Here is a 27,947-nt window from a genome sequence, read left to right as displayed (position 1 = left end):
GGCGGGGACGGCGGGCGGCCCGTGGCGGGGACGGCGCTCGGCCCGTGGCGGGGACGGCGCTCGGCCCGTGGCGGGGACGGCGGGCGGCCCGTGGCGGGGACGGCGCTCGGCCCGTGGCGGGGACGGCGCTCGGCCCGTGGCGGGGACGGCGGGCGGCCCGTGGCGGGGACGGCGCTCGGCCCGTGGCGGGGACGGCGCTCGGCCCGTGGCGGGAACGGCGCTCGGCCCGTGGCGGGGACGGCGGGCGGCCCGTGGCGGGGACGGCGCTCGGCCCGTGGCGGGGACGGCGCTCGGCCCGTGGCGGGAACGGCGCTCGGCCCGTGGCGGGGACGGCGGGCGGCCCGTTTCGGACACGGCGCTCGGCCCGTGGCGGGGACGGCGGGCAGCCCGTGGCGGGAACGGCGCTCGGCCCGTGGCGGGGACGGCGCTCGGCCCGTGGCGGGGACGGCGCTCGGCCCGTGGCGGGGACGGCGGGCGGCCCGCGGCGGGGACGGCGCTCTGCCCGTGGCGGGGACGGCGCTCGGCCCGTGGCAGGGACGGCGCTCGGCCCGTGGCGGGGACGGCGGCCCGTCGCTGCCGACGTCACAGTCGAGTCTCGCAGCTGCGGAGAACACTGCACACGAAGCATCAGTTGTCGCTCGCCGGAGAACTTGTGTGCGGCAGCGAGCGACGTCTGGCAACACCGCGAGCGACGTCTGGCAACACCGCGAGCGCTGCACGCGTCCCATATGCCACAATGAATCTCTCCATTTCCAACCATAAATATTAGTTGAGTGCTTTTTTAAAATTTTTATTTTGAAATTCAAAATATTACCTCTCTTCATTTTGACTTTCCTGTCACCTACAGTTTATAACGCACAATTATAATATGAAGAGGTTTTTTTTTTTTTTCGATGTGATACCAATATTATGCCCATATTACTAACGCTAGTATATTTATATCTGAATCTTTTTAAAAAAAAAAGTTCTTAATGGTCATCGAACCATGAAGTATATATTGACTGATTTTATGTTACTTATTTACTGGAACGACTTGATAGGAACTCTTAAGTATTACAAAACATCAAGTGAATCAACACAACGCTGGATTTAATTTCAAAGTTCCATACAAAGCCCTCAGCACTTACTGCTAACGATGGCTAGATTTTGTGGTCTCGTACAGTTTTGTGGTCAATTATGAATTAATTGCATATTATTGCCATCAAGTACTTTCCAGGATCTGAAAATTCTGCCGTCTATTTTCGTTTTTTGTATGACACGTGTGTGAAACAGAATAAATTGTATGTGGTGATTCGATTTTATTCTCAGCTATTATCACAGCATACAAGAAAAATAATATTTAAGCAGACATGCATATTTTTGTGCTCTTTAGGTTTATTTTGAGATAATTTGTATTGTTTTTTATTAATAAAATGATTTTTTGTCAGTTTGGTATAATTAAATTCATTCAAATTCCCATGAACACGAAAGTCTTTTCTATGGTCTTTGGAATCAGCTTATTTTAATACAAATTTTACGTTCCCCAATATAACGGGTAAATAATTAGTAGAAGCTTGTCAAATAAGTAGTTTTTTCTTATGTTTTCACAACATGACATCAGGGAACATACTTTTTTGATGTCCCCTTTAAGAAAGCCACAGTATGTTAGTAGTGTTATCTGCTTCACATTTTCATGTTTTTTTTGTGCTCAATGTAATATTTTTATTAAAAAATTTTTTTTCATATCAAAATGAAATTTTAAGAATTTGTCTTCTAATAATTATAAGATAAAATAGCGCCATTTATAGGCAGTCAGTCAATTTATATAATTTAGCTACTATTAAAAAATTAAAAAAACAAACATCAACATATCAAAACACTACAGAATTATACAAACTATTAGGAACAGCTTAACAAATCCACAGAAGGAAAGAAAAAAGTAAAAATTTATTTTCTTAATTTTTTTATTGCAAACTTATAATAATAAATATCGAGAAGAAAATGTGAATATATTTCAACCAAGAAAATAATATGAAATTAATTTTTTTTTCGTTTGTACATAATTTTACTATTATATGTTTAATACATAAGTTAATTAACTACGAAATTTAAATTGATTCCATAAAATAAGTACTTCAAAAATAAAAATAAAATTGTAGTTTAAAACCAACATCTATTAAAAAAGTTTTTTTTTTACAAAGAAGCTAAATGTAATATTAAATTTACTTTCAATTTTAAAAATTGAGCTAAAAATACTTCAAAAAACAAATTAATATATTTTTAATTTATGGAAATTTAACCATCAATAATTTTTCTAATCTTGTTTTTAATGAATTCATAAAAAACTTTATTTATTATGAGTTACAATCATAACAAAAATTTGGTATTAGACTAAATTAAATAAATCTATAACAAATATTTGTGTGAAAAATTTAAAAGGCAAATTTAATAACCTTTTATTATTATTAAAACAATTCGACCAAGATATTTAAGAAGTAAGAATATTAGTACTAAGTAATTCAATAAAAAAATTTACTTATCAAAATTCAAGTTTTAAACCTCATCAGGTAGGCCCTAATAAAACAATTTAAATAATTAATATTAGGAAGTTTCGTTAACATTCATCAAATCAAAATATATAATTTTTAATGATATTAGGTTATATTTTAGCAATGAAAATTGAGTAATGCTTTGAAGTTTGCTTTCAATGACAAATGGAACCGAATAAAACATTTAACTTACTTAGTGTTAAAAATTATTTTTTTTAATATAAGTTCTTACTAACATTATTTGATTATACTTATAATTTATAAAGTAACTGAAATATATTGTTATAGAGAAGATTAAAAATTTTATTGAAAATATAACAAGCTCTAAACATAAAATATGTTGCCTAATAAACTTATGAAAAAGTTTACTTTCAATGAGGATTCAATTTTAAAATTAATACAAATTTTGAGGCGTTTTTTTTTTTATATACACAACCTGATCAAAAACGAATACCCAAACAGTTTTTTTACAGGCAAGGATGAAATAATATAGGTAAACTAAAAATATTAATAAAAATACACACCTATTTTAATGCATTGTAAATTTGCAAATGATACAGGAAAATTTTTATAAAAAATGTAATTTTTTCTTACAGTAAAATTTAACAAGAATTAATTTTATTTATTGAATTATAACACTATAAGGAAAACTTTAATTATGATCATTTAATTATGAACATTATTTTAAAGTGCAATTTAAAATTGTCCATATAAGTAAAGAACACAAATCTCTTGGGAAAAAAATATTTCTTGAAAATAAATAATTATATACTTCATTCAATAACATAATTAATTACTAAAAAATACACAAAAAAAATAAATTTTTAAAATTTGTAAAACCAAACAATTTAATGAGACCGGAATGCGAACCTTTTTCAAAAAATTGTAAATATGGTCTTGTAAAACTAATATATATGATTAAATTTTAATAGCAATTTTAATTAGTTATGGTAAAATTTACGTATGTTTTTTTAACTGTTTAAAAAATTATATTTACTCCTCCAATTAAATAATTACGACATTATATAAACAATACAACAGAACGTACTGTTGTAAAAAGTCCAATACACCTACAGCTGTGCATATTTTGTTTCCCATAAAACCTAAAAATCTCATTAATATTATAATTTTCTTAAACCTCAAATTAATTACGAATGTTAAGCATTTTTAGAGAAAAAATATTTTGCATTTTTTTTAATACGAATAGCAGACAACAATGTAAAAATTTCAACAATTTACTTGTTAACACTTTTACAAATATTATTTTTTTATAAATTTTAGATACTCTAAATTTCTCAAAAGTGTATTAATGCTTACGAATTAATGTTTTTCTTAAAGATACTTCAAAAATATCCTGTCGAGAACATAAAAACAACTATAAATGTCATCTGGTGTTTTAAACTTTTGAAAAAAATTTATAACACTGCAAGATGTTACTTGTAATGACTATGAATGTTACAAAAAAAATTTTATGTAAAATTCAAGTAGGTTAATTTTAAACTAAAATATAATAAATCTTACCTTATATTGGTGAGGAAAATGAATCTTTTGACCGAAGTCCAAGGAAACTGACAACAGGAACTTGGTAGATTCTCTTTGGCCATATTTCGTAATTTCTTACCTTGTCATCGATTTCTGATAATTATGTAAACAATTTGTAATTATTATTTTTTTTGGTGCTGCGACTGTCTACACGTGGTTGAAATACGATGTCATTTGAGCATCTACAATCGACTCACTGCTAACAGTACGTGATGTTGATCTCAGCATCTGAAAAATCTCATCTCAAGTACAATTTTTGAAACATTATTGTTTAATCTCAGATGGTATGAATTCAACATACCAAACTAAAACCATGCAATTTTTTTACTCTTTTATCTTTTTCCCCTTATTTTATTTTAAAAGTTCTTTAAAACGATAGCAATGTAACATTTCCAATTAGTGAACATATTAATTTATCGTGTGTGTGGCTGTATGTGCGTGTATACATAGAGAGTGTGTCTGAAATCGGGTGACATATTTCCGCAGCAGATTCATACCGACAAAATACGTTGAAAAGATTACACGACTTAAGCTCTAAATGCCTTATAAAGGCTGGTATACGTATCTGAATTTGGAGATAAACATAATTTTAATTTCAAATAAGAGATAAAAGTATTTAAAATAGGACACTAATCACCCGGATAAAGATTTAATTAAATTGGTTCTACAACCACCGCGAATTTTATTGTTCTAGGTAAATTATTTCATTGACATTTTTGGGGGGTATCACTGTTATTTACCCCACATTTTTGTAGCGTGTTACCACCCCCAAATATTTCAATGAAATAATCATGCTACAACGACGAAATTTGCGGTGTGTGTAGAACTTCATTTAATAAAACTTAAATAGACGCTCAGTGTTCTCTCTTAAATACTTTCTCTTTTTCTATTGTTTGCAATACGGATGTAGCTCAGCCTCAACTTCTAAGACATTTACAAGCCTTGGGGTGATCTTTAGATCTTAAGTCGTATAGAGGTTTTTAACTTTTTTTGTCATGATGAACCTGAAACTGAAGTTTGTTAATCAAATTCAGACTAAACCTTCACACTCGGCATTTCATTTTAAATTAAAGAAAGTTTTTTTGGGCGAACCATTTATTGAATTAAGGAAACCACAGGTAATTATTTATGAATTGAAATGTAAAATATTTTACTTATCGCACTAAAGAAAAATTCAATAGTTTTACATTAAATATAATTATAAAATCTCCCAAGAAGCTTGACTTAACTTGTATTTTGTCTTCGTTTATGTAGTGAAATAATACGGTTAGTTTAACCCACTTTAGGTTTTACTGAAATGCTATCTGTAAAAATACAGGATTCAACCCTTCTTTACTATAAATATGTTTCCCTAATTCAGTCTTGTTTTCTGTGATTTTTTTTATCTTCATATTCGTACTTATTTTTGGATTTTAGAAATTTTTCCATGGCAAAAAGTGCAAAACTGCAATAGCGTATGTCCAAAAAATTGCATTAAATCAAAATTACCCAATGCATGAATCATTTAAATCATACATGCTCATGTTATATTTCAGAGTTCACTATGCACTCATGTATCGAGCGGAAAACAACAGGAAGTTATTACTTCGTACCAATATTAATACCAACAGCAAAACTCTTCAAAACGTGGAATAGGCACTGTTAAATATTTAATTTTGTTCAATGTAATCCGCATTTAATTAATTTACACGAGTAATCAACAAACAAAGACACACGAAGGAGCAATGTTTTATTCAAATCTACCAATGTTTGAAGCAGTGTTTTGTTATATGCCGAAATATTTGGCCACCCATATTTCAAAGGGAACAAAATAAATTATCAATAAATAATTTCAACGTCATTTTAGTTCATCTAATAACTCTGATAGAACACTAACTTTGAGACAACATAATCACGATTTAGCGAGATTATAACTGTACACACATATTACCGTTAACAAAAATGCATACATACCAAAGAACTTACCTGGATGGGTTAAGTCAAGAGACAATATATTTTGGAACGACCGCATGAACACCTAGAAGAATTAAAATAAGAGTGTTACACAAAAATTATTACAGTATTATTAGTTCATACATCTTAGTAGTCTTACAGTTACAAGAAAATTCACAATGAGAATAATGTGGAAAAGGATTAACAATTAACAGATTATATGGCAAATTATTTCAAAATGATTACCACTAAAAAATTTTTTTGTTTACATTTGTTACAGCTTCATGTTATTTTTGTTTTACTTCTTTATAATTTTAGCTGCGAAAAATTTAAGGGAGGATAAATATTAAGTAGCGGATCTTAATTACAGTTGATGATACAGTATGAGTGAATACATCAAACTTCAAAAGGTACTTGTGTGTAGGAAAAACCATAAGTATAAAAAATTCCGTTTTGGAGTTTTTTAAAACCAAAAATAAAATGATAGTAACGATATTTTTTTTTGTATCTAGTGTACAAACAATAAACATAAATTAGACATGCGTATGTAAATCTTACAGATATTCCAGCTTTTCAAGATTATTTAAAGAAGATTAATTTGTAACGAAAAGTAGATTATAGAAATCGTTATCTATTGGTAGTTTTCATTTACCATGTATATGAATTTAAAGATCATCAAGGTAAATAAAAAAACAAGAGAATAAACATACATGTGTCACGCGCATTGTTATACTTTAACCACTACTTACTGGCACTGAAGTCCAAATGAGAATGGCGTGAAAAAGTTTAGAGAAACAGGGCCAATTATGAGTCATGTTTGTTTAAGCTTCGTGAAATGGCTGTTTCCGGATCATTTGAGCTAAATTGTTGAAGGTGATGATGGGTCGTTTTATGGGGAAATTTCCACCGCGAAAAAACCGTTTACGGAGACGCCTCATTACGACGCTAGGCATCGTTATGAAACAGCCTTTCTCGCCTGGCACGTAGGTGGTGCGAGCCGCCTATCTCCCGGGCCAGCGATCTCTTCCTTCTGGGCGCCGGGTGATTGGCCACTCTCCTCAAGAACTGCGGGGTCACTGCGAGGAAACACTGCTGGCATGCCAGAGAGTCCATCAGTCAGTGCACTCACGTCGCTAGGCTGATGGCATTGGATGTTCACGAATGTAGGGTGATGATGACAACATAAAAATTAAAAAAAAAACAATTCAAACATTGCAGGTATAAATTAAATAAAAAGTCTCACGCTATTAAAGTAACTCTCCCACTTTTAAGTAACAAGTAGGCGTAAGGTGAACGAAGCAAGCAATGCACAATGTCTACTACCAGGCGTAACCGATTATTTTATGATAAACATTGTAATGAGGCGTCTCTGTAAATCTGTTACTCCTCAAAATACATTTTATATGATAATGAAAATAAATATTCCTTACAAAGTAGAGTCAATACCCCGGAAACCATATGTAAGAAACTAAATATATTTATACTTCATGCAGCGTTGAAGGCTTATCACAAAATAAAATAAAAACTGTATATGTAACCATGTCTAGAATTTACTTAAAAGTAAATTATATTAACATTCTATCACATGAATGTCTCCTTATGTGTCTTGTTCCATTCTTGAGTGAACGTACCAATTTAAACTAAAAAAAAAAAATTATTTTGTACGTGAAACATGGCAAATAAATTTTACTTAATTATATACTCGCTTCTCCAGAGTGAGTAAATGAAAAAAAAAATTTCTCCATTTAAAGATTATATTTTAATTGGTCAACCAAAACTTACCAATGTTTTACCAACTTTATAAAAATGTTCCTTAACATAATTGCATACCTTTTTTTTAGAATGGCGTAGGCTAGTTTACTTACCATAAAATTTCAATTAAATTGTTATATATATAAAGCCATTCACATAAGTTATAAAAGTCCTTTAATTTTTTCCTCTTGGTAGTAGCTCAGAATAGCGCTGATCTGATGATAACAGTAGATCTTGTGTTTGTTGTGCTTTTACATATGATCGGGTGTTATATTATGTAAAATGTATTTATGTGTAAATTTCAAACTGAGTGTGCTTACATAATGCTTGCAACAGACTTACGTTTTTTATATTAAATATTTGGCACTTTGATTGCACATTATATTTAGGGAAGCGAATTTGAAACTTAGCCTGTGTGTAGTCTGAAGCAGGACCTAGTAGAGAGGACAAAAAACAAACGAAAATTATTTTTATCAGTGAAAGGTCCTTAAAATATTGATTAACTATTGTTGAATTCTCATGGAAATTATTTTTATCTATATACAGCACTAATGATGAACCAAACTGAATGCTTTGAAATGCAGTTTAAGGTTTAAAATGGTCGTCTATTTAATATCCTGTGCTAGCAATAACGATTAGGAAGCAATGGAAGGCATGCTCTTATTATGCATGATAATGATCTTAATATGACCTGAGATGCTTGAAAAAATTGTAATACGTGTTTAATACGTGATAAGTATTTGCTTTAAAGAATAGCTATCAAATATTTTTTGAAGCTAATAAACACTGTAAGTTTAGTGGTATAAATTAAAATTTCCCAAACTAAATGTTTTGAAGGCTCCAAAGTTGGTGTAATTTAAATGGCGTGAGTAACATTAAGGCTTGAAGTTACTCTTCGTGTTTATTCGGTCGTGATCAGGCATATTCGCTACTCGTTATTTGGAAATATTTTTCAGTAAGTGTTCGTTCGAAAGTTAAAATATAAATGTATGTATAATATTTCATATCATATAATATTTTTCGTGTCGCTCAAATACGTGTGTAAATCTTACTTTAACTGGACGATACTTCACAATAGTATCTAAATATTTTAAAATTTATTTTAATTTTTATTTATTTTTGAATACTTCAACAGTGCTCAGAATTATCCAATTATTTTTGCCAAGGAAAAGAAAATGTAGCTACGTATAAAACCTTCAACACCTTTTAAATTAAGGTTAGTTCTTACGAACACATTCATTTAATAAATAAATATATTTTTATTTAAAATTATTTTCTCATCAAGTAGTTCACATAATCTTACTCTGAGATATATTATATCGTTCAGTTCACGTAATGTACAACACAATGTCAGCGGCGCATGAAACACATTTTCTAGTGGCTTAAATTTATCGAAATATTATCACCAACTGTTAGAAACGGACTTTCACCTTAACAGACAACAAAAGGACTATTTATGTCATGGATTTAGAAAGGATTTCGAAGTATTGGTAAATGTAAAATCTAAAATGAAGATGCTCCAGCTTCAATGAAGATAAAACGGAATGACGAAAACAGACCAGTGGAAGATTATGAAGATCACGCAGATGATAATTTAACCAATTATCGGACATTCAGTTATAAGATGACAGTCTACAACGATTCTGCCGATCAAGTAACGTTTAAGGACCAGGTTGTGCTGATTTTTATTGTTTCGTAGATACAGACATAGAGTGAAATACCGACCAAATTGTAAAAAAAAGGAGGGGGTGGGAACTGGCAACAGTACAAATGGAAACGATATTCCTGCTTTGTTTGAGTTAAGCTTCTCTATTATTTAGCTTCGTGAATGGGATGGAGAGAAAGGGTAAGGGAGTGAGAGCACGACAAGACGAACACGTGAAAGAGTGTGAAAGAGTGTGGTTCGAAGCCCTGCGTTGTGAGTACACCAAAAGCTCTCTGTGAGTGAAAGTATGTACCATAACATTTAGCTTCATACAGATACGACTTGAGTAAGAAAATAACTAACATTCCTCATTTTACCATAATGTAACTGGTGACACGAAGCGTGAGCACAACCAATTTTAAATTTCAAGGAAAACCTCCACAATTAAATGTTGCAAGTCAAAGGCTTGATATAAATTTTTTTCTTTTGTTAATCTTCAACGAAATGTCTTTATAATAACGCACTAGCTAAAACAGGTACCCCAACTAGGGTTTTGCAAAGGTATTTAGATATATAGTTCTGATTTGGATGCATGATTCTGATTTATGTGCCACTGCAGCTGTTCTGTGGCATATTCTCGATTTTGTTTAAACTTTATAACTTCTTTATTTTTTTTTGGCAAACTGGTCTGCACGTTTTAAATTTTTGTTTAATTTATTTATTGTAATTTTTATGTCTTAAGTTTGTAAGTTTTAACCTTGTATTTTATAGCAGTGTGATGACACTATACTTTTATTGTAACTTCACTGCAACATCAGTGTGGATAATTTTATTATTATCTTTAAATTATTTTAATCCAACCTCAAGAATTCTATGAACAAAGAACTTTACAAAATGTGTTATTGTTTAGAAAAAATCTATATAATTAATTTTGTTGTGTTGTGTTCGTTAAAGTATTGTTTCTTTACTCTAATTGCGAAAGAGCCTTGCGCTGTAGGTACCGTCTTCCTAAGCTATTATCTATGTCCTTCTTGGTTTAATGCCAAGGTCAGAACGACCTCCTTATTGTAACCTCGCCATGATGTTGCTTCTAGATTTGGTTCGCCGTCTTTTAATTTCAGCATCATTGTGCTATAAAGCATCGTTAACCGCCGCAAGTGCAGTCCCTGTCGCCGGCCACGCGGTTCCCTGTGTGGATGCCTGTTAGCTTCTGGAGCTTCAGGCATATCCTCGCCCTCCCGACAGCCACCGAGTGACCGCACAGTTTCAGGAAAAGCTTTCCTCTAGAATACTTTCGGCATGTGAAATTCACTTCGGCAAAACACAGCAAAAAGAAACTTTCGTTGTGTGACCTAGAGTTTATTTTGTTTACCGTCGGGACTGCAGCCTTGAAATTAATTACTTTGATTAATTAGATTAATAATAAAAAATGTGTTATATTTACATACAGTGTATTAAGTTTCAGTTAAATGTAAAGTTTAACGTTATTGGGCCCCAATGATCATAAACAAGTAAAAGATAAGTTTTAAAAGTTTTCTTAAAAATGTTAACCAACTTCAAGAAATGAATTTGTAATACTCTGTTACAAAGATACTTCTGTTGAAACATTGTTTAAAGCTATCATAGTTAAGGAATAATAATATATACAAGAAATATATAAAATAATTTTAATAAAGCTTTCATTGGTTTGAAGTATTAACTGTAGTTTTGTTTTTAAATGTGCATGACCAGTCAGCCTTTTGTATCTACAAAATAACCCTTTCACCAAAAGTAAGATTTTTTGAGCTTCTGTCCTTGGTGGCATTCCCTACTGGCTTCACTTCTGGTAAGTTCCCTATCAGTAAGAGTAAGCGGTAGAGTTATTCAAAGACTTTGTATGATTCCATAAAAAGAAATTCTCTGTAAAATTAAAGGGTGGAAAATTTAATGTTCTGCTAATAACGTTTTTTTAATTAAATAACATTATATAATATTTTCGTCAAAATTAGCCAAGTAACTTAATGAAATGTAATATAATTTATGCCAAATAAAATCCACTCCAATAAAAATCACGTGGATGTAATTATTCATGTGCAAAATACAGCTTGAAATTAAAACTAAATATCGTTAATTGTATGTATTGACTTGCGAACCGATATGCAAAGACAAGCCTATGACATAACACCTTAGAACCTCAATTAACCATTCGGTAGTACCTTCATTGAGGTGAAGACTTTGCTCTGCATAAGGATACCTTGGTTCTTCCAATCTACTGAAATTAAAGAGAACTGCATCTTATGAAGTGTTTTAAAATTGATAACTCACGTAAAATGACATCAATAGGAATTCATATCAGCCTACTCAGCTAAAGCCTTTAGGCAGAAACTACTAAGAGATGAACTTCAAGGAATCAATGCAGTTATCAATAGCCTAAAGGTAAACTTCCATTATTACTTACTAACACAAAATTATGTAGTAAACAGATTCAGGTTATATACCATAAAAATATCTAAATTCCATTTTCTATGTGAAATATACCAGACTCTCAGAAAACAAGTCATTTTTAAAGAGGTCGTTTAAAATACGTCACAACGATAAACCACCAAAAATATTTGTCCCATAAAAATCTATAACCTGGTTGCATTTTAAAGGCCCTTCAAATTTTTTACTGCTACATCTTGCCAGAAAATGTCTACCTTTCTATTAAAGAAAGTTTACTTTTTGTTTAGACATACTACCTCACTCATTAATATTCCTTATAATGAACCAGTGCCTTATACACTCATCGTCTGTTTGAAACGACTTATTTAATGCCCAGAAATCAATTTCTGAGCTTTGTACCATTGACAGTTTTACAAGTGATATCGTTGGCAAATGGGTTTCCAAGGATTTTGCTTGTAAACAGCACAAACATTTTTTTTTACATTATAGGTACTACTCTATGCATAAAGTTTCCTTTTTTTCAGTTCATTGAAAACAATATAAGATAGAATAATAAAAGATTATACATACAGGGACGAAACCATATTATCAGCAAGAAAAATCTAAACCAAAGATAACATGTGATGATCTGAAGTATTAACTCAAAAAATGGTTCCAAACAAAAGAATTCGCAACACCATAATTAAAATCCTACATCCAGTTTATATATTTATATAGAAGGTACAAAAATGAAATATAAAACACCATATTTGGCATTACCTACTCAGCATGAACATCAAAAGAATTTTCGGCAGGGTGAAACAAGTGAACGACACACACCGGACAAGATTTACAAAGTTCCTTGCCAATATTGCGATATGTACCCAGCCATCCGTTGTTTCCACGCGTAAAGCACAACAAAGAAAGAACATACAACAAAGGACAATAAAGAAATCGATACTACCAGAACACGTTTAAACGAAACATTTACCAAATTCTATTGCAATAATCACTGTAAAAAAAAAGCAAAATTACACTCAACAAAAACGTACAAGCACCCTAAATTAATTGCAAAAAAAAATATGTTGAAATTAAAATGGAATCTTTTTGACCGTAATAAAAAAAAAATTTTTCCAAAAAAAAAACAGATCCTTCTTTCAAAATATATATTTATGTGCAAAAACTTACAAGCGCTATTATCTGCCTGTCCGTCCAATCAGAGGTTCTGTTTGGATCTCCATCACAGACATATTTTTAACCCCATATTTGAATACTTGCAGAACTAACCTTCAGACAACAAGCAAGGAGAAATTTGTGAAAAATTTCCTGATGAATGGTAACCAAAACCAATTGCAGCTACTTTAAAATATTTCCCTTGGTGTTTCCAACGATGGTTTAGCATTTACTTAGGACCTATATAAACTGGAATGGATCGTGTACGTTTTGTGAGTACCGCCGCTGACTGTTATACTGTCTAATTGTTGTGTTTACTTGTTAACACGAGAACAAGCGCTCATTTAAACGGGAGCGCAATAGTTGAAAATTTCTGTCAAGCCAAACTGTCTATTTGCCCTGATTTTAATGCCACTCAGATCTATCATGCGCACCTTACTTGCTTACTGACAAGTCAGCTGTCAAAGCTACTGGTTAATTAAAGTTCATATTTTGAATTATACGTTAGTTGTTAGACAGATAGACATAAATAAGTACGGTCTATTTAAAAAAAGTTTGTTCCTTTTCTATATTTGATAAAACTACCGGGAAAATGTTTGAATAAAGCCTTTTTTTCCGTTTTGCCTACAATATAGTGACGTACAAAAATAATATTAAAAATAGCTTGTTGTGCTCAAAATGAGATTTCAATTTATATTTTTTTTTACCCTTGTTTTAACTCAAAAGCGATTTTATGTCGCGCCCAGTCAATAGACGTCCTGATGCCCTATATTTTAATCGTCTTTTTTCTTTGTTTGATCTCGTGTCCTCTCTGTCCCAATTTACTTTGTACCACTGCAGTTGTGTCTCGTTTTTCTGCTTCCTAATCGATTGTTTATGTTAAAGTTACTGTCGTCTTTATAGGATCATATCCGTATTTATTTTTACAGTTTTACATTATTGACAATTTAATTTTCATCTGTAATGCAATTTGTTTCTGTACAAAATTTTGAAGTATTCATTTAGGCTTTTTGTGCAATGTCAGACTGCTGAAGATATAGGTTATTTTAAATAATTGTCTTGATTTTTCCTGTGGTAGATTCTGCAATTTGGTTTACTGTATGTAGTTTATAACATTAATTCACTTTTTTTAGCAATATAAATATATTTAAGTTCTGCTTGGTAATTATATTTCACTAATTTCAATAAACTTTAAGGTTTCGGTAAATAATACACAACAATTAAAAATGTTTTCTGAGTACAGTTACATCATGGAAAAATGTATATATATTTTTTAATATAAAAATGTCACTTTACGTAATTTCTTTAAAATGTTTCAATAGTTTAAACTAATAGTTTATTTTGCAGTCATATTTACCTGTAACTTATAAACACATTGTATAGAAAAAAAATTGGTGTTTATTTTATATTTTTAAATACACTGTTATCGAGCCTCTAAAACATACTTCTTATTTCATTATATAGAAAATGTGTACATTATTAGAAAATAAATAATCATCATATTGAAGTTTCCACTGTAATAGATATTGTGTGCATGGACACACGTGGTTGTTGTGCTTCTCAAAACAGCAAACTGGCGGTCTTCGTAGTGCTGACAAGCGGTGACTAGATCCTCGAAGGCAGGCCATGTCGACGTCGGTCAAGTCTCTGCAGTGTATCGTGTCTTCCTCACTCCAGCCTACACTCCAATAAAGTTTCCGTATTTAATATTTTGTTCATCAGAACCACCAACTTTTAGTAAGCGTAATAATAACATACTGAAGAATAACTTTGCCAGTTTTACTGGTTTTTGGTTTTCCTAGCGCACTTTTTCTGTCAATTAGAAATAGGTTTGAAATATTTTCAAGTGTCATGCATAACTTAATTACTAAACTAAACTTAGAAATTTCATGTTGTTCTTTAGGTTGGTAAAACTTACAAACTTTCCACTTTTATTTTTCACATAATATGTAAATGGATTGTATTTTGTATATTTTTATTCAAAGTAAACTATGTGTTTAAGAAGAAAGTTGTTCTGACACACTTTTGTAGATGGTTCCACTTAATGAAAAAGGAAATTATTAACATGCTTATATGATCAAATATGCCAATAGTACATGTGTAGTAGTACCTTTGAGAATAATGCCGAACCTACCATACTGATCAGAAGAACCAGTTGAGAAGTATGTTAAAAAACACATATATATATAATAATGTGATACACTGTAGCGTTGAACGTAACACGCTTTTTTTTTAGTAGTATGTAGTGCAAGAAATGTGAAATGTCTCAAGTAACGTTTTGCGTAAATGTGTTAGGCTGAAGACGTTTATTTTTTAATTATCTAAATCACCATGGAATATGTGTTTTAATAATCTTTGACTTAATAGCCCTGATTAAACTCTTTCTGAGAACAATATGAAGCACAAATATTTGCTATATAAATATTTTTTGAAAATACATAAAATTATAAACGTTATTCTTTACATCAATATTTTCTTGCGTGCCACACAATAATCGATTTGACATACAGTTAACATACTTTCTTGCATATGTTTTCAACGTCTCTGCGTGTTTTATGATTGTAATACACAACACTGTATTGAAATATGTGCAATGTTTGAATATGAAAATTTTTCTATAACTCTGAAAATGAGATCTCCAACAACATTATGACCAAAGCAAAATATTTTATCTCGATAAATCATTGCTAAACTCATTCATCTTGTTTGTAGGTGCCATTTCATGTTTTGTATTAGATTTAGAAAATATTATATCTTAATAATGTAATAAAATATTTTTCCATGTAAAGGTTATTGGAAAATTTTGTTTCGCTTTTCCACTTATCTTTGCACTGAGGAATTTTTACAATACTTTGTTTCAAAAAGCAGCAGTGAAATAATATTTCTGAAAATATACCAGTAAATTTTTTTTTAATTTACTCGTTATAAATTTCTCTAAAATGCATTATGAAATCATAAATTTCTTCCTTTGAATGTATCTTAGTTTCTGTAGTAAGATATTTGTGGTTTTCAAAGGCCTTCTTAATATTAAGTTTTTGATTTTCAAGTAACATTATACCTGCCTATTTATTTAAATGCTCTTCGGTTGTTATTTTTATTTATGTTTACACAATCACAGAAAAACTAGGAATAAGCACCTACTAAATAGTCAAATTTACTTCTTTTAATGTATGCAACATATGTTTCTTTTTGTTGATGTTTTCTTGATGCTTGGACTTGAGCCGATGATATACCTGTTACGTAGAGTTTTTTTTACAAGAACTGGAATACGTAGACATATTTTGTCTCATTTAATAGAGAATAATGCATGAGATTTTATGGATTGTCAAAAAATGTTTATGGGCTTAGCATGTGTGTCTATCCCAAAAATTGTATATATTTTGCAGAGTATAGAAAAAATAGTTGTAATTACCATTGTTTGAATACCCTTTAATTTTTATGGAACGTTTATCAATTTATAATGCATTAATAACAGTTCGTTCTGTTTTCTTTCAAATTTTTAATGTGGTTCTGTCATTATATATATATATATATATATATATATATATATATATATATATAGTGTGTACTTTGTCTTTACAGCAAATGTTCACAAAGTGATGGATATAGAGTATCACATAAAATTAATTATTTTTTCGCTGAAAAAATTTAAATAACTGTGAACAAACATGCGCGAAACAAAATATTTACAGTGTTTTTTGGTGCTTGTATATTAATTTAGGAAATATTATTTCAATAATAAGTAGAACTTGCTTTTTACTGAAACTGTTATTGGGTATAAACGTTATGCAAATAATCTTTAATGTCAAATTTTATACCTATGATGTATTATTTGTATTTTCTGAATATATATAATATGTATGGTGTTATTGCAGTTACGATGTAAACCTTATTTTAATTCTTCAATCATTTTGACGGAGAAATTTTCATTTATTCCACGATGTACTTTAAGTAATTTCTACCAAGATTTTAAAAATTAAATATTTATTATCACTACTCCAGCAAATATGAAACTATTATATACCGTAAATGTAAATATATAAAATGTATAGTTTTTTAATTATAAATAACTAGATATAGAAAATTAATTACGGTGGAGAGTGTATGAAATGAATTTTTCAAAATATTATTTTGGCATCCGTAGCACATTCCATTTTCAACTTTACTTTGGCACTTTTTCGAGGAACAGAACTCTTGAAATATCATGAATCTCTACAGGTATGAATAATTGTTAAGTTGGGAAGTCATATTTCTTCCACGAACAAACGTTTTACATATAAATTTTTATCATGATTCTGTTAAAATTATCTTCTTAGCTGTAATTAACGTTTGTCGTACATTAAAAGTACATATAATTATAAATAGAGTGAGGGTCAACATATTTTGTTATGCAGCTGGTAGAAATTTTACAATTATAATCACTCTAAAAATTTAGGCAAATTAAGTCTTTCAAAGGGTTACAATGTTTTTTTCAGTACTTTCTGTGATATTTTAAGTCCAGTACTGAAAATATTTATAAATTTGCGTATATTCAATTCGGTTGGTTCCAATGTATATTAGACCTTTATCTTCTTTATATCTTCTTCACACGGAAATAGTTATGCAGTAAATAAAGATTTATTTTTGCTTCTTAATCAGTGCAGTCTTGAGATTTCTTCGTGGAAAGTATTTTCATCACTGTCTCCACACAATAAACACATAAACACCGAGAAAATAAATGCTCACGACAGATTTAGCCCTTTTTGCACAAACACATTATTTTTATCACATAAATTGTCTTTGTTGAGGTAATTAGTTTTAAAAAACACACGTTTTTATGAATAGTCTTAACACGTATATTTGATATTCTTCTTCACACAATATTTGTCAAAGAAATGTGACGTTAAGTATAAGTCTATTGTTCAGAAAGTAACACGAATAAGTAAGTGCCTTTCAGAAAGAAGTTGAAGCAGAAAAAAAAACAACAAAAATAAATTTTGCAACACTATCAAGTCGATTTACTGTTGTAAGCACATACACGTTATTACAGAAAGTGGTATAGTGAATCTTGCTGTTATGGAAGACTAGTACATATACTTCATTTGTGGTATATATCGGACTTACCATTTTTACACTCAGTTTTTTTATTTGGAAAGGATTTTTCTCTTTATGAAGCTTCCTTTTACATGAATTTCAATGTTTCATTGAAAAGTGTGGCAAACTATGAGAGAAAATTTATTTTCAACATCATGATGAAATGAAACATAGCATTTACCTTGCTGTAACCACAGGAAACTCTGTCACTTGTTCTTCATAATTAAACAAATTCTATTTCAACCCATGGAGAGCTTAGACCAAGATTAAAGAATGTTTTTTGTTGAAGCCATTTCATTTTGATTGATGTAACGCAAAAAATATATACATCCATATACATATTGCCTGGATGAATTTACTGAGTGATAAGAGTTTTCAGCACCTTAAATACACAGTATCCGAATTTACCACATTCACATATTAAATCGTCACTTCTTCAGAGCACTTACTCACAAACTTAGGAAACACAGCCGCATGAGTACACTTTTTGAATGTGACACTATAATTTCACACTTTTAACTTGAACTTATCCCAGAACTAAATTGATCTTCAAGACGACTTCTTGTGAGGTTTTTTCACGGTATGAACACTCGTGTTACAATTGAGCTCATTATTAGTTTCTTCTCAAATAATGCTTTATCATTGACAGCTAATTTTTAATTTATTGTTTTGTTCATCCAACCTAAAAGTATTTTTTGAAGTGGTTTCGCTTACAAAGCATTGTAGTTTTTGGTTTTTTGTTTTTAGCGAAATTAAAATATATTCTGGAGAGTACTGACTTGAAGAACTGGTATCGACTTCTTTCAACCTGGAAGGTAATGTTAGAGCTCAAAAAAACTCAAGTTTTCTTTCCATCAATCATAATCTTCAATGAGATTCCAGGAGGCTGTTGCCAGATGAACTCTGTTGAAAAAAAAAACCTTTTTCCAACCTCTTCTGTAAATTTAAAAAATATCTGTAGGCCTACATATTAGGAGTTAATATATTTCAGCGCACAATAAAAAACATTGTAAGTTTTTATCATTAACACTGAGAAATAAATTTCTTTTTAATTTTTAAGTTTATAAGTCACTTTTAAAACCAAGTTACTGGAAGTTTGTTGAAGTTTTTGAAACACACGCATGGTTTTTAAGTTACAAAATCAAGGTTAAAATATTTAATATCCGCTTGTACAAGGCCAATACTTTTTCGACATAATTTGTTTTTAACTTTTTCTATATTTGGTTTTGCATGAAAGTTTGTTTGACTATCAGATAACGAAAAATCTTCTAGTATCATTATAACACTTATTATTTTAAAAGCGTGTTTGCTTTGGTGATTGTTTTCAAGTAAATGTAGAATATTTATCTTTAGGAGCCATTTATTTTCATTCTTGAAAATATGCCCAGGTTCCTTGAAACGTGCTTGATGAAACATCTAAAAATTATGTCCAAATGATATGCAGCTAAAATCAAAAAGGTATCTTGTACACGTAGCCTGTAAATTAAGTAAACTTACAAGGACAAAACATATTTATTTCTATTTTACATTAAACTGTTTGGTAAAATAAAACTATTATACTAAGCAGCACTGATTGAGACTAATGAATTGTTTTTGTATTTATTTTGACTTAATTTACTTCATTAAATGTACCGCTTCACCACCGTAAAAGTTTCGTCTTTCAATGCATGACACGTAAAAATCCCTACGTCTCAGTTACCAAACATTATTTACACTATGTTTTCATATACGTTTCGGGCTTATGTTCTAACTTTTTATTTCAAAATATTACTATTTGATGCTCACTCTGTGACGCGTGAAATTCATCACATCATTGGAGTTTTTAAGTTTGATGTATTATGTTTATCAATTCTGATTTTGTATTACGAACGGTGTTTCTTCCTTCCCAGCTTAATACATTTTAAGCATTGTGGTAAACAATTACATTACAGCAGTTGACATACATTAAAAAAGAGTCTGTTTAAGTCTTATGTAGCAGCTAATATTACAAGACATTAATACAATAAAAATGTAATATGTGAGATGATTTGCAATACTTAAAAAAAAGGTAATGACTGGTTTACGATAGGCAAAGGTGAGACTCTTTTCATTCTCCTGAACAAACAAAGCTTCAGAATCTTTCAGGCTCGTCACTGAAGCCGAAGTAGAGTAGATTGTCCCGTCCCAGTCTTCCACACGCTCACATTCACCAGTGGCTGCTGAAGTAGATGGTAGGAGGTTCGAAGCCCGCAGTAACTTTGGAGGTCCCACTACCTCGCCTCGAGGTTTTTCAATGCAAAACTGTGATATGGAATCCCCCACCTCCACATTTGGTAATTAATCGTTTGTAAAGCTGATTTTCGATGAACACTAAAGTTGTGTTGTAAGCAAAATAAAAATTACCAGTGTCACGTGGTTTCAAAAAAAAAAACTTTTTCTTCCACTAACGATTAATCTAAGTGCAGTAACGTAATCGATGCACTTCTACGTCTGTCATTAAGTAGAATCACTCACTCTCACGGGAATATTTTAAAATCAAACACAAATTAAAAGAGAATGACGATCCATTCATTATACAGTGATTTCTTAAGCAAACTTATTTCCATTGTAATATTGTATGGCCAAATATGTATTTTTTACTTTCTTTGTATCCTAAAATATTCATCTTTTTAAACTTACGGACAGCATAAATTATTTCGTCACATTTAAATTATTTTAATACTTTAATTTTTTCTTAAACTTCTCATTAACGATTCAATTAGCATGTTTTATTGAAGCATGGCTATTAATTTCACTAAATACGTAACTTGTATTTCAGATCACTCCAAAAGAATTAAGCTGGCATTAAATTAAAATAAAATAAACAAAATCGAATTTTTGTAGTTCTGAATGACAGGTTGTAAAGTTCCTGCTTTCTGGAATATGTTATTGAAATTTGGTAAACACTTTAAATAAATTGGCCATCAAATGCTCGCTCAATCACATTGGCTATGTTATAATTAAAGCGTCAACATGCTTGTTAAAGTGGCTTTGTTATTATTTTATTCAAATGTCGATGAGTTAATGGCTAAACATTCCTTGTAATAATATTGTTTTTAAATCCTATATTTCAAAAAATCACTGCTATAATGGCAAGCATTGTTAAAATGAGTAGACCAGTTTCACACTTACGAATGGATTTCACAATTTTTATACATGAAGTATAATTTTAAACATCATTCTTGAATATGAAAAACAAAATTATTCAATCACTGATTGACAGTTACAACGTTCTTATCCCTAATTTTGTATAAGTCCAATTTTATGTACCAGTTGTTGTGTGCGTTATAAATAATTCATAGGCTGAGAATTTTTTGCTTTTATTGATTGACGTGTACATTAAATAATACTTGTTTTGTGATAAATTACTTTTTCTTTAAGTGACATTTTTGTTTTAAATTGTAACTTTTGGTCTATGTAATGATCAGTTTTGCTTGTTTATCAACGATAGTAAAACAGACGACCTTTAATGTAAGTATCCTCAAATGTTCATGACCATTGTTTAAGCAATTAAAGTCTTAAAAATTATCCTAATCTTCGTTACTGGCCACTTGCTTGATGTCTTGAATTCTTCTTACCAGCAGGGGCGCAGAAACTCCAAGAACTCCTCCAAGCAACAATTTCACTAACATTTGTAATAAATAAGCTTTAATTATTTTTGTTGCTAATAAGGGTTATATCGTTAACATGCAGAATCAGTTTTCCAAATTCAAATCAACATTAACACTTACCTGTTATCAACGTAAATAATTAAATATGTGTACAAATTGTTATTTTTTCAGAATTGCGACAAATTTCTCACATCACAATGTACAAACTAGTAATAATATATAAAATTGTTTATTTTTTTGTTTAAATGTTGTCAGGCTACGTGTTTTAAAAATACTTTTTAAAAATAGTTTTTTTTAAATAATTATTGTTTTTGTAATGACTATCGTAAGAAAGACAGAATAAAATTATTTATTAAAACATGAAAAAACATAATCTACTTAGTTTTCGTGTACAATGAAATTTTTAAGAGGAAAACGAGCTATGAATGATGATGGCGTGTTTTTTCAGATTACACATCCCACTAATTTGATTCGCTCGAAGAGAGGTGTTCATAAATAAGAAGTGCAAATGGGGAAATAGATAAGAAAATTTAATTAATTGGCAGTGTTTTTTTTTTTTTTTTTTTTTTTCGCCAGGAGCAGGCAGTGCTGCTCCGTCTCTCCTACATCAGAGCATTTCAAAATATTTATCGCTCCCACGTGCTTTCAAATAAGAAAGAGTTTTGCTAGCCTTCTTTTACTCTTTCATCCACGGAGAAAGTGCTAATGGGTCCGCACGTAGCGAGCGAGTAGCTTCATTCCTGATTTGATGATTTATTACGTTACTATAGCGTTCTATTTGGTGACAGTAAGTGTTTTGTGACTATCTTGCAGCACTATGATTTCATGGGTGACAGCTCAAAGGTGTTATTGTAGATGAAAGCCTGAAGAAGAAAAGTTTGCGTTTAGACCCTGACAATAGTAAGTATAACACGAAGAAGTTAAATGTAGCTAAGCTCTAAAGACCACAATAAAATACAAAGTAATGTATAAAACATTAAAATTGTTCAATTTCTTTCACTGATGTCAACCAATTTTGAAAAATTTCTTTAATAAAAAAAATCCCAATTGTTTGTGGATTTAATTAAAAGCGATATGATATACCACTCCCGCAAAAGTTTAAGATATTAAACATTAATATAAAGTCATGGTTTATTTTCGTTTAAAGTTGATCATTGTAATACCAACTTTTAATGACCCTTTCATTTATTAAAAAAGGCCCCGATTGGTATTCAATCACTCTTCAATTGGAAAGCGCTTTTCAGGAATTTAATTTTATCATTATTTACAGCTTAATTTTTTCATAACTAAATAATCTTTTCTAAATAACCTATTCGTGGTTAGAAAATTGTACTATATTTACACGTTCAAACAATCATAGATACATATGCTTCAAAGTTGTATGACAGTATAAGACATTTTATTTACATCAAATTTATTAGGGATATTTTGAAAAGTATATACGCTCAAATTAAAGTATCGTAGAAAATGTATTATATTTTAATCTCATATATAAGTACAATTTTGCTTATACGCTATTACTTTTCTTACTTTTCATATTTTACTAACACTGTAAAAATGCATTATAATAAAATAATAGGCGAACGTCCTACCGTTTTATTTTCTTTGCTTAGTACAGTAAAACGTAATTAAATTAATGTATTTTATTTTTAACGTAGCGTTTAGAGATAATTTTCTAGTCTTAGTTGTTTTAATTTACCTATGCAGGCTACACATCTTCCCCAAACAACGTTTTTACAATTCTTGTCATTAATCTACAAGTCCTTCATACAAGAAGCTTTACCATTACTTTTAATAGTAATGTTTGAATAAATATTAAGAGTAATGAACTAAATAAAGGTAGGTTTCAATAAATATTTGCACTGTAAACTGTTTTGTAAATGTAACAAAAATATTCATGTAAATATACCAACAATTGTTTATTTGCACATTTACAAGAAAGCAACTGCATCGCTACAAAACATTTTCACAGTAATAATACTTTGTTTTGGAATTTTTGTCTGGACATTTATACTTTACGTTGTCCCAGTACCTTCATTAGTTAAAGTATTTGTAAACCGTTCCCTTAATAGCTTTACTGTATTCACTGCGTACATTAAAAAGCATAATAAAACCAAATAAAGTCCAATATTTTAATATTATATTATCTTTTCCAGGATTTGAAACATTTACGCTTGTATAAAATATCAATAAAAATTTTAACTTATGCACCAATTTTCGTAAGCGTGACAAGAAATACTAAGAATTGTTTCAGAAAACGGGTTTCATATGTAAAATTAACCATATGAATATTTTTTTCTGTTAGCATTAAAAAACTATTTATTGGCAACTGGATTTCAAAGGAATATTTTGTAAAAGTGCAAACAATTGTTTTCTGTGTGTGGAAAATAACAATAGTTTAATATTTTTATTAACAATTGTGATGAAGTTAGAAACCCTGAATTAATCAAAATAGTTTATTTTGTCCTACAAAGTCTTGGAAGTTTTCAGACACAGTAAAGATAAAGCAAATTTTTATTATTAGAGTTTCACTAAATAGGTTTAAGCTATTACACCGAAAGCAAACATTGAAGCTACGGAGCCAACCTTTCGTTTTTACCTTAGCAAACTTCTTTCGTACTTTAAATTAAAAATAAAATTGATATTTCTAAAATAAATAAAATAACTATAACTATGTATTTTAAAACAGCAAATTTAAACCACCGTTTCTGATACCGTGGTAGACATGTTGATAGTCGTAAACACCCAGCAATTTAAAAAATTATTTCAGAGGGACAATTTTTCTATAGTTAAAATATTTAATGGACCAGTTTAAGTAGAAGCCTATGTCACATCGTTTATTATAGTCACCTTATTAATAATTTAATTATCTGGAGGTCTTTACACTTGTCGAAACTAAATTACAAGAAGTTATGATTTTTTAATAGCTTGTCTCTTGGAACTTAACATTTCCGATAATGTTAAACGCAATGATGCAATAGCTTCACTTAAGTCCTCGTGATAACACTGCCACAGTCAGCCAAGATTAAAAAAAAACTGTTGTTACCACGGGTAGCCACAATTATTTCACGAACTGATTTCCCTCCAGATTGGACTCAAATTGCCTATACATAATTAGCCTTTTAAAAATGCGCGTAGGTCAGTAACAGTAACATAATTTTTGGCGCATCACAGTGATTGGGTCACAAGTTGTTTTCCTTGTTTATAACTGGCTCAGGGTCGTCAAGGGCGTGTCAAGAGAGCTGTAGTCCAATCACTAACGTGAAGCAGATGTGCCTATATGTGCTTCAAGTCTACTTTGCCACCCAAAGAATCCACAAAATAATCGTGGCTATAGCCAATGGCGATATAGTGAAGAACGTAGCATTTGCTTAAGGCCGGTTTTACCACATCCCGTTAAATCTGAAGGATAGATAACCGTCAGTTAGGCTAAACCTCTGTTAAACAACGAGTGATTAATTAAGACTCATATTTAGCCGAAGGTTGTCTAACCTAGTCCTGACGAAGCATTTAGCGTAATATTGGATGTGCTGGTAATAAAATGGACTTGAATTTGGTTACATTTTTTTTTTAAGTGTTGCAGGACATCTTTCTCCGGTAGTCTGACAGTCGGTAGTTTGTTTGAATTTTGAGTATGATATTGTGAAATGTGATCGTAACAGAATGATATAAATTGACATTTAACTTTATTGGCATTAAACAATTAAATAACAATTTAAGAAGCATAAACTTGTCGGTTTTCTAGTTTTTTACGATACTCTTGCATATAAAACATGATCTCCGTTATGTTAAAATAAGAGAAAGCAAATGGAAATAAGTATATACACAAAAATAATTATAGAGATATAGAAAAGAGGTTTCCGATACAGAACAACTGTCATATTGTCATATTCTGTCATATTGTTTATTTAATGAATCATTTATGTAGACTATGCCTCGGGAAACTACATGTAGATGTTCTTTTTTACTGGTGTGGGTTTAATTAGTGTGCCCTTTTAATTTCGATGATGTTATCCACACCTGCTACCTGCAGGGCTGGAAGAAAGTACCTATAGGTTTTTAAGTTAGGGAGACAGAAACGTATAACTTTTATTTTCAAAATAAATTCTAATCGGGCGAAATTGATCCATGTCTTGAGACGTTTCAAGTGCGTTTTAATCCCGGAATATGTCTACTTTATTTCGATTAAATGTGCATATGTAGACCTACCACAAGTGCTGGTAGATAATTTAAGCTATTTCTCACGAACAAACGAATATTACAGGTTGAAATGACACTCGTTTTGCAATTTTTAAAAGCAGTAAATTACGCATTTTCTTAAAAAATCACATGATAATTTAAATATAACGTTTATTTAATTTGGATTTAATTAAAGAAAAATATAATATATGACTCAGCGATAGGCCTACCCACATTAACACATCACATAATTTTTAACCAATATTCGATGAATAAGAAGAAAATGAATTTTGTTTGTAGTATTAAAATTGTTAATCGAATCCTTCATTTGACTCCACTGCAGTTTCCCAAATAGTTATCATCACTAACACTATCAACAACTAACCTCGCCTGATATATCGCAATTTTATATTCTAATGCTGGTTGGATCCAGGTTAACTAGCTAGCAAACAGTTCATCCACGGTAAACTTTAAGTGAAAAAACCATATTAGAGTCATACATAAAGTGGAGGTCGTTAAACAATAAGAGCTATCTGGCAGTTGTATTTTAGCCCTAGGTTAAACTGAAGGTCATAAAGCCGACCCTTAGATCCGAAGTTCCGAAGTCGTGGGTTGAAGTCTCGCTTCGGGCATGAATGTTTTTCGAATTAATTTGTAAACCATTTCTTTCTTCAGCCCCTTGCAAACACATCCCCTCCCCCAAACCCAACCCGTGAAGAATTCCGCGATCTCACTAGCTTTCTATAGGCATACTTAAGATGTAAACATATAAAATGTTTTATACATTCACGACTAATGATGTCAAGGCGGTGCCTTGTATAGTTGATGCCACGCTATCACACACTCTTTGGGTGAAAATAATATATTTCCATGTAAGAAGTGAGTTATACAAACACAAAAAAATATCATTAAAGTATTGTTGGTTTTTAGTAAAAGACTTTTATGTTTACCATTTTTAGTTCAGTATAAGCGTGAGTTTATTCTTTACGTTCGTAAAACGCATAATATAATATAATGGAACCACAATATGACGTAATGCACAAAGTAAACGAATTATCAAACCATATTAAATTCAACCTCGTCAAAGATTAAAAAGACGTGATATAAAAAAAGTTTTTTTTTTTTTTAACTTTCTGTGATTTTTTGTAGCAACTTCAGATTTCCGTTTACTTTAAAAACGTTTTCATAGTCCCACATTTAATCTAAATTTTAATTTTTGCACCGATTTTATAATGTCATGGGAAAATGCTCGGGCAACTTTATAGTCTCATGGGAAAATGCTCGGGCAACTTGCGTGGTTCTTTCTTAACATACCAGGTTAAAAAAAACTTTTTTTTTCTTAGTTAACATTAAGGTGGTAGTGATCGCTTGAGGGCCATGTTAACATGCAGAATATATGGGCAATAATAATTAAGATCAACACAATGTAAGTTTGTAAATGTAAATTCAGATTGTTTCAGAAATCATAATGTTGGAAATACCACCGTAACAGGCCGTTTTGTGTTGAATGACTAGTATGTAAAATTAAAACATTTGAGAAGTTGGTTTCTTATCGTCTTAGCCCTGTGTATTGCAATTTTCGCACATGTTATGTACTTAAGTAATGCGCATGATTTTTAGTTTGGTCCAACTATGTGTATTTTTCCAAAATTCATCGCTCTGAAGAGTAAATATTATAACTGACTCAGAGCACTGACATAGTTTTAACAGATCCAGAATATAAATACTTAACATTTTCCCACACGCTACTGTTATTTCATGTGAAATAGTGTCCCGTGCCCTTAATTTCGTTGTAAATGTAAAACTCTGCAAGGATTACATTAAGGAATTAATAAACCTTTTATATGAAAGAAATACAATACAAAAAATGGAAATTGTAGATGTAAAAAAATCTGTAATATAATGTGCCTTGGTTATCAACTGTACCTTTATTGCAGGCCAGGTTAAAAGTATTGATAATTTTTTTTCACAATCCGCACAATAAACCGATTTAATGTTTTTTTTTAACAAAGGTGATGTCATTAAAAACATATGTTTTTGACACAGGTTTCAAAACGCTATGCTTCAATTATTACAGTCGGGCCTTTGGTGAGC

At 31.2% G+C, this 27,947-nt stretch overlaps 1 protein-coding gene across 2 annotated transcripts in view; it reads right to left on the bottom strand.

Moving 5' to 3' along the window:
* Positions 1–27,947, bottom strand: part of LOC134529492 (POU domain protein CF1A) — a 272,245-nt gene that overhangs the window by 134,212 nt on the left and 110,086 nt on the right. The window contains exon 2 of one of the 2 annotated variants that reach the window (XM_063363633.1): positions 4,420–6,087. The exons of the other annotated variant lie outside the window; for it this stretch is intronic. The gene's annotated coding sequence lies outside the window, so the exon portion shown is untranslated. Of the gene's footprint in view, positions 1–4,419; positions 6,088–27,947 lie in introns of those variants that run through there. 2 annotated transcript variants of the gene reach the window in all.

The sequence above is a fragment of the Bacillus rossius genome, chromosome 2 (genome assembly GCF_032445375.1).
Source record: "Bacillus rossius redtenbacheri isolate Brsri chromosome 2, Brsri_v3, whole genome shotgun sequence".
NCBI lineage: Eukaryota > Metazoa > Arthropoda > Insecta > Phasmatodea > Bacillidae > Bacillus > Bacillus rossius.
The sequence above is the reverse complement of the archived record's forward strand: the minus strand, read 5'-3'. Positions and strand labels throughout refer to the sequence as shown.